Source organism: Centruroides vittatus, unplaced genomic scaffold (assembly GCF_030686945.1).
Source record: "Centruroides vittatus isolate TY-2023 unplaced genomic scaffold, ASM3068694v2 contig_836, whole genome shotgun sequence".
Lineage (NCBI taxonomy): Eukaryota > Metazoa > Arthropoda > Arachnida > Scorpiones > Buthidae > Centruroides > Centruroides vittatus.
This window is the reverse complement of record NW_027122543.1, coordinates 48,199-56,709: the sequence shown is the minus strand read 5'-3', so window position 1 is coordinate 56,709 and position 8,511 is coordinate 48,199. Positions and strand designations below refer to the sequence as shown.

Here is an 8,511-nt window from a genome sequence, read left to right as displayed (position 1 = left end):
GCAAAACGACAAGTTTGCAACTGCAGTTCCTCCTCCTTCTCCTCCTCCTCAAGACTGCGCGTACCACTCGAGTAACGATTACATTTGATCGCATGTGCAGCCTCCAAAATTGTCATCTAATTCTAGGTTCACATTTTCCACGCTCAGTATTTCGGCTATTGACTATACCGATGTTCATTTGACATCCGTGTAGCGATCGACCGTGAGACATCAGTTAACATGGCGTCGCCACTCTCGGGCGAGTGCACCCAAGTTGGTCGAATAACTGTTGTTGTCAATCGTCGCACGTTTACTGTTCCAACTAAGCCACTATGACTATTACAAAAAACACAAACTATAAGAAATTTCTACGTATCAATTTCCACTGTGTCACAACTTACGCCCGAGCCCGAAACAAATTACGTTTCCCGACAAAAAATGATATTAATTGACAAACACGCAGTCGACAGGATTGGAACTTGTGCGGGAAGAATCCCAACGGATTTCGAATCCATCGCCTTAACCACTCGGCCACGACTGCTCTCTGCGCTTTCCCGCAACCCACGATTTCACGTAAGTTACGTTTCATTACTTTTCGTGCGAAAACAGTCCCGAATACAATTCTCTCTCGACCGATGCTTTCCAAGGGAATTGCCGCGACTTTTACACATTTCCTGTAAATGCAGCGTTCGTTCCTCTCTATAGGTTTTTCTTACAACACCAGTACATGAGCCCCCGATTCGTAATTCATTCACAAATCGGATTTAATATAAAGGGACCAGAACGACAAACCACATGTTGTCTCTCTTCTCTTTGCTTATTATTCTTCTGAGATCGAGGGAGGTAGGAGGAAGTCGTATCTCCCCTTTCTGGTCAAAGGTCGTTGACCTTTCACTTCTCAAGATGGCTAAGTTTACGATTTCGGTCCCGAGAGTCGGGACACTTCTTGTCGGGCGAGTGGATGGGAGTTGAGATGGGGTCAACGATAAGGCTTTCGCCTTATCGTTGACCCCATCTCAACTCCCATCCACTCGCAAGAGACACCATTTAACCATTAAAACAAGATTTATTGGAATTAAACAAAGGACACAATTACAAAAGTTGACTAATTTCTCTAATTCGCGTAGGGTTCGAGAGAGAGCTTACAGGTTTAGTTCATACCTTATAATAAGTTCCTTATCGAGTTAGCACTTCGATATCCAAGAAGTGTATATAGGTATCCGGGAATGGCACACTTTTATAAAGTCACGACTGAGCGCGGTGACGCTGGAACTTAAGGTCCAGAGCGGTGACGACCTGCGATGGCGATTGATCCGGCAGAAGATAAAAGACTCCCCGGAGGGGGGAAAGAAGCGGCTTTTATAATTTTAGGCTAGGAAAATCGGTCACGTGATCGATTGTTGATGGCGATTTGGGTCATAGGTGTTCCCGGGACCGAAAATATATGACGAATTCGGACGTTAACTATAAACTTAAGTTGCAAGATAATCTGTATACAGCTTAAGAACAACGGATAGTTGACAGTTATACGGCCAGGAACTCATATTTTCTCGGCTAGGAATTTTTTCTATCGAGGATGTTTACAATAGGGAAAATTATTACAATTTTGAGTCTGATGGAATTCCAGATCTCACATTCTTATTGTGCAGATTTACAGAGCACCGTAGTCGGCTAGCCCCAAACGTTTTATGCATAGGACTGCATCGGCAAATTATACAAGTACGAATTACCTTTTCTAATTTACAATTACTGTTTGTTAAGCATTCTGAACATATACTCATAGCACGTATTCAGTAGGAAAAAAAAGGGAAGAATTTGCAATTACTAGAACGATTTTTATCTTACGTGTAGTCAAAGTATATACAAAAATGTAAAATGTTTCGTTTTTGTGCGTAATAACTAAAGGTATTTTTCGTAGGTGAAAAAGAATTTCGTGTATCTAAACATAATTCTTATAACATTGTTAATAATCATGTAATCGTTTACACAATGAACAGTGCAGTGAAAATGATGAATTAATTTATATTTCCAATTAATAATACTTATATGAAGAAATTCAAGACTATTTCTTATCTTCTATATACATCCCATTGTTTGTATATCTGTAATCTGTAACAGAATGTCTAGAACGCCCACTGGGGGCGTCTCTAGCGATGGTTTTCAGCTATTATTTAAATTAATAGTATAATTTATTTATTAACAATAAATTATTATTTTTATTTGTAATACGAATTTATTATTTATACCACGGAATGACACCGCTGCTGCTAGAACGCCCATTAGGGGGCGTCCCGGGCTATGTCGTACAATATTCTATAAATATAATCGTTATTGTTAGCTATAATTATCAATAGATAATAATTACTTCCTTTAATTTTTGAAAGATGGCGCCACTATTTTCTAAACAATGAAAATTATTTTTATAACAATTTTTATTGTCTGTAGGTGTCAACGCAAAATAATTTACTATTTCAAAATTACCAACAATTCCTCATTCCGTTCTTCCTTGTTTTGCATTATTCTATTTATATAAATATGAGATACGTTAACTTAGTTGAAAATGAGAACATTCGGTGCAAATTCATATACAGAAGTTAGTAATTTACAATTATAATAAATTAAGGAAAGCAAAATTTTATTTAATTAAATAAAGATGACTAATGTCAAATTAGTAAAGCGACATAGAATATTTATCGGTCGTGTTTTTTTTTTTTTTTTTTTTTTTATTTCGTGTACGTTGGATTGAAAAATACTCGCATAGTAATGTGAATTCTTTATTCGGCGTTTATAAAGAAACATCAGCCTGGAACACGATAGCATTGAGTGTTCCAGGAAAGTTAAGTCGATCAGCAATGTATAGAATTTAATAGACATAACGCACTATGCTTACGTCCTTTATTCAACATGGGGATGAATGTGCATGACGTAACAAAAACATATTTCTCATAAAGACACAAGCCTTCAGTTTCAAATACAGCAATTACAAAAATGCTCCGAACAACGCAAAAACATCTCGCCCGATCGGGGACTCGAACCCCGGACCGTTAGGTTGAGAGCCTAACACACTACCGACTGAGTATCCGGGCTCTTATCTCCTAACTCTGTTCCCGTACTGATAACACAACCGAGCATCATTGTCGACAAGAATATCTGGCATTAATAAATGCATCTAGGCATTGCCGACCACTTTTGCTGTCTGCAATTTTCCACTAGATCCGAGTGCAAACGGAGTCTTTTGTCTCCCAATCAGTGCCCGTTGTATCTCATGCGGTTGCCACAAAGTCCGACGAAAAAGCGACTGCTGTACACCAATTTGGTTTAGCATATTCGATCAGGTCGACAGCTGCTATACACTAATGCTGGTTTTCTTTCGCAACGGCATAAAAAAAAATCTTGGCCCTTTGCGGATCTGCAACCGCACATCGCGCTTTAATATTGAATTGAATAATTTTCATATTGCAATATAAAAATTGGTTACATTAATTATTACATTCACTGTATTTAGTAACACAATATTAGAAACAATACACACATGCCGCAAAACTCGAAACGTTTTCATCATACCGCAAAAATACAAAATAAAAAGTAAGCACGTCATTTCTACGTGGTAGGATCCAGAAGTTCGAGGACGGCTTATAGTTGCTTGCTTTGAATAGTTTAAAACACTGACGCACTATCACCTTGAAAGTAATCCACTTGGTCGACAATACATCGTTTTCTAGCGCTGGTACAGCTTGTGGAAGCTTTACTGTAAGCCTTCTTTTCAACTACATGTTTCCTGTCATGATGATTTTACCTCATTTAATAACTGAAAACGTTTCCACATTTTTGAGTCGTGGTGTCCTTCAAACTTTACTGTTTTCACATCACTAATTAATGACTCATTTGTTACTGTAGAGGAAACATATTTGAAACGCATGGCCGGGTCATCGCACAGAAAAATGAGACAAATGTCTAGGGCCCGGTCAAAGTGTTTATTTTGAAAAGATTTTTAAATAAGATAGTTTACTTTTCTGTTGGACAAGTGTATATAATAAACAAAAATATATTGCTTTTTATATGGTTATTGTGAATTCTAAAATCTAAAAAAAATATTTTATGTTTCTTCCTGTGGAAGAGGGAAGGGACCCGGTAAGAAGAAAATGTCTAGGGCCCCAAAGTGGGTTAATCCGGCCCTGTTGAAACGAATAGGCGTAATATTTTTATGCACAAATTGCTTTTTGTATTTGTATTTTTTGAGGATTTTTCCACTAATGTTTAAAACGTATTTTTAAAATGTGCTGGCAGACCTCTGTTTAATGTGATTTAATTTTTCATGCCATTGTTTTACTACAAACGTCCAACTTATTAAAATTATATTTTGCTCAGTAAATTTGAAGTTTTTTGGTTAATTATGAATCACTTACATTTTTTTTCTTCATACATCATTACTATTAGAAACATAATTATTAATTCTAAATTAACCAACTAAACCGATCGATTGTTATCTAAATAAAGCTTTGTCGAAAAATCATTGCCACTAATTGTGATATTCGGCTTAACAATGTTCAAACATACCTAAATTTAGAGTTCGTAGTCTCAAAAGTTCTTTCATAATTTATTTTTAAGAAATTTACTGAAAATAATATTCCTAAAGACATCAATACATGTATAATTGTTAAAAATAATAAACATTTTCATTTAGGTCTTGATAAAATGCATTCTTTAACTAAACAAGGAAATTACGTTCTGAGAATTTATATGAGAATTCAAAGAGGAAGTTACGTTTATGCGCTTTATGGCAATTTTACTACAGGAAGTGAAGAGGAAAAATATTCATTAAATTAGGATGCTTATCTCGGAGGTGAACTCATTCTTTTTGTCTTTTTTTTTTAATTTAATATTGAATGTCTTGTCTTGGTAAGTTGGGAATGAGCTTCTAGGCTATATCTCTCCCCCTGTAAAGTGTGACGTAATTGTCATGAAATAGTAGTTGTATGCGTTTACGATGGTCGTTACGCGTGGAATAATGCCTTCCGGCAGGTGTTTTGCGGGTAACCGGCCCCTATTCAGGCGTTACAGAAGCGAAGAAAACTCGGAAAACTCCACGTAGCTAGCCCATTGGCCAGGAGCGAAAACCACAATGAAAAAACTTACTCAACACGTTGTTGAATATTTTTAATTAGTAAAAAATTGAAAAAAACATGTAATTTACGTATAATTTAGGGTGAAATGTTTATTTATTGACGGTCTCCAAAGTCATGTGATTTAAAATGGCAAAAGGCAAAACAACTCACGACTATGAGCATTTTTTTGACTTTGACATCGGTCACAATGCTTATGATATCAACGACGACTCACAGTATATCTTCTAATAATATTTATATGCTTTGAACAATTGAATATCCTTTGGTTAACAAATTGCACAATCGTTTATTGTGAAAGTGGTCCAAGTCCATTTCCCATAGTCTAATTAAACACTGATAAGTTAAGCATTAAAACTGGTGGCTTCTTGAAATCCGACTCACAATTTAATAAGAAAATCTAAGTTTTTGTTTTATGTTTTGTTCTTTCCACCTTTGAGAGTACTAAAACAGCCCTTTTTAGACCATAGTGAATTCGGCATGAATGGGGTGGCCAAGTAACGAGGAACAGATTTTGACGTATCCAGGATGGATCACTTGTTTTCCTGATTTATAATCATGGTGACATTGTTTCATCCAAAACTTCGTCTAGTTGTAGTCTGTATAATGTGCACTTTTTCACATGTCGAATCTTACTGTTAAATCTTCTTACAGTAATCTTATACCACAACTTCCAAAACTTCTTCATTTATATGTTTTTGCTGAGCTCCACTTTTTCAAACTGGTTTCCTCAGTTTTTTTTTCAAAGAGGATTTCAAGTATTTTTCAGTCATCAGTAACTTCGTCAGTTTTTATTATAACTCCATATTCATCTAAAAGCCACGCTATAGCCTGCAGGTTTTTGTCCTAAAAATAAGTATGAAAAATCTGGTCCATATCGGATAAAGAATTTAGAAGTTAATAAAGAGGTGAAACCACGGTAACAGTAACTAACTGATAAGCCCGACGTTGCTCGGGCAAAAAGTAACGATAGAGAAGATTAAGATTATTACATTATAGCCAATCTTACCCGTTTTTACAGAATGCAAGAATCAGGTCCCCCTGTTTCCAGACTAATTACAGAATTTTTACATGGGTCTAAAAATATGTTCGATTTTCCGCAAAAACACAAAAAACCACATCTGTGCCTGTAAATCTTGCACGTCGCTTTCTCTTAACACTTCCATTGTTAAAGAATACACTTCTTTCATCCCCGCGTGGTACCCTACTAAAGCGCAGTTAAAAACAAAAAAATGCATCTAAAATAGTACAGTAGAAGCTGAGTTTTTTAGGATAAGCTTTAATCCTTTCCCTCTCTCCCACGGGGGGAATTTCGAAAAATCCCTTCTTAGTGTACGTTCTCGTGACGTACCCTGTGTACTAAATTTCAACTTTCAACTCCTAACCGTTTGGGCTCTGCGCTGATTATTATTATTATTATCAACCCATCTCGATTATATTATAAGATTAACCTCTTATTGTTCTATATTAAATATAGAAAAATAAGAGGTTAATATTAAATTAATTTATATTATTAATTTAATATTAAATTTTTGTCATTCGCGAACTTATCAACCTGTCTTATTTCAAACAATGGGCCCTATCGACTTATCCGCGACCTTTTCTCACTCTATTTATGACCTCCTAGACATCCAGTGACAACGTGAGCGGTCTTCACCAGACCATTGCAAAAGAAGGGCTTCGAATTGTTACGCCTTGAGAACTCGGCTTCTCACACAGATACAACGGAACAAATTCAAATACAAAATTAACGGAATAATTATAACAATATATATATATATATATATATATATATAACATATTAGAAAGACCGAAATTAGAGAATGACGATATTCTCCGATGAATATCGACACATAAAGAATACGTCGGTGAAAGACCGATATAATCGAGACGAGTTGATGATGATAATAATAATAATAATAATAATAATGAGCGCAGAGCCCAAACGGTTAGGAGTTGAAAGTTAAAATTTGGTACACAGTTAGGGTACGTCACGAGAACGCACGCTAAGAAGAGATTTTTCGAAATTCCTCCCCACGGGGAATAGGGACAAGATTAAGTCTTAACACTTCCATCGTTGATGGAAGTGTTACGTAACAATGGAAGTGTTAAGAGAAAGTGACATGCAAGACGCAGATGCAGTTTTTGTTCGTTTTTGCGGGAAATCGAAATATTTTTAGACCCACCTAAAAATTCTCTTAGTCTGGAAACAGGGGAACCCAATTCTTGCATTCTGTGAAAAGATTGACTATAACCTTTTCACAGAATGCAAGAATAACTTTAATCTTCGCTATCGTTACTTTGCCCTAGCAACGCCGGGCCTATCTGCTAGTATTATTATACATTCGAGCAATCGCCGGTGTATGTCGACAAGCACAGATAAGCTTTGGCGGAGGTCAAAACGAAAAGTTATACTCTCGAACACTGCTGTTTGTCAGTCTTATGCAAGGTTTGTTGGTTAGGTTAGGTAAGATTTATCCCTGATAGAAGCAGCTGCAACTAATTCGAGAAGTGGAAGGCAAGGCTGTAATCGCAAAAAGAAGTGTTCCACGACTAAATGCATTTGTAAAAGCAAGGGAGACTTGTGCAATTCAAAGTGTTATAAGAGTTTAAGTTGTTGCAATAAATGAGATTGTATGACGTTAATCACATGATTTACGTGTAAGTTTATTATGGGTATTATTTTTCTTTTCTGATTAAGAATATACTGTTCGTCTTAAGTTCAACAGTTTATTGCTTAAGTAACATTGCTGTTACTCAAGCTTTCTCCTATTTTGACATATATCATATATTAAAAAGTTGCATTTTTGACTTAACGCAAGAAAAATATTTTTATTCGACATTCACTATCAGTGCATGCTGAATGTCGACATTTGCCACTGTAAGTGATAGATAATGATATTTAGCAAATTTTTCGTACATACACGAAACAACTGTGTGAATGCTGATATTCACCGGAGAATCTCGACATTTGTCAGATATCGGTCTTTCACAGTAACATATATATATTTGAGGTGTTGTGGTATAGTTTATTAGAGTGAGTCTCGTTGATTAATAACTTATCTGCGAAAATTTCAAGAAATCTCGAAAAGCAATCGTTCCAATTTAAAATTAACTGCGATAGTTAAATCTGCAGGGTGGCGATCGACTGCTATCTGACAATAAACGTAAACACACCCGTGAAGACTCGTGAGTTGAAGTTGTTGGTATATATAGGGTTGCCCGTCAGTACCACTTAATTAAACAGATTTAAGTTTAATTAAGTAAATGGCGAAAAAATAATTTTTATTTATAGTAAATCCTTCTTATATTTAAAGTAAACAGATGGATTTTGAATAATGTTGAAGGTAGCATTTGTAAAAAATTTATTTCTCTTGATTTCGTTTCATCGACACTTTGGTGACATAAT

General features: G+C 35.7%; 1 non-coding gene across 1 annotated transcript; it reads right to left on the bottom strand.

Annotated features, from left to right (window-relative positions):
* Nucleotides 1-437: 437 nt before the first annotated feature.
* TRNAS-CGA (transfer RNA serine (anticodon CGA)) lies at nt 438-520 on the bottom strand. Its single transcript has one exon. It is a non-coding gene; the product is annotated as a tRNA-Ser (tRNA).
* Between the last annotated feature and the right edge of the window lie 7,991 nt (nt 521-8,511).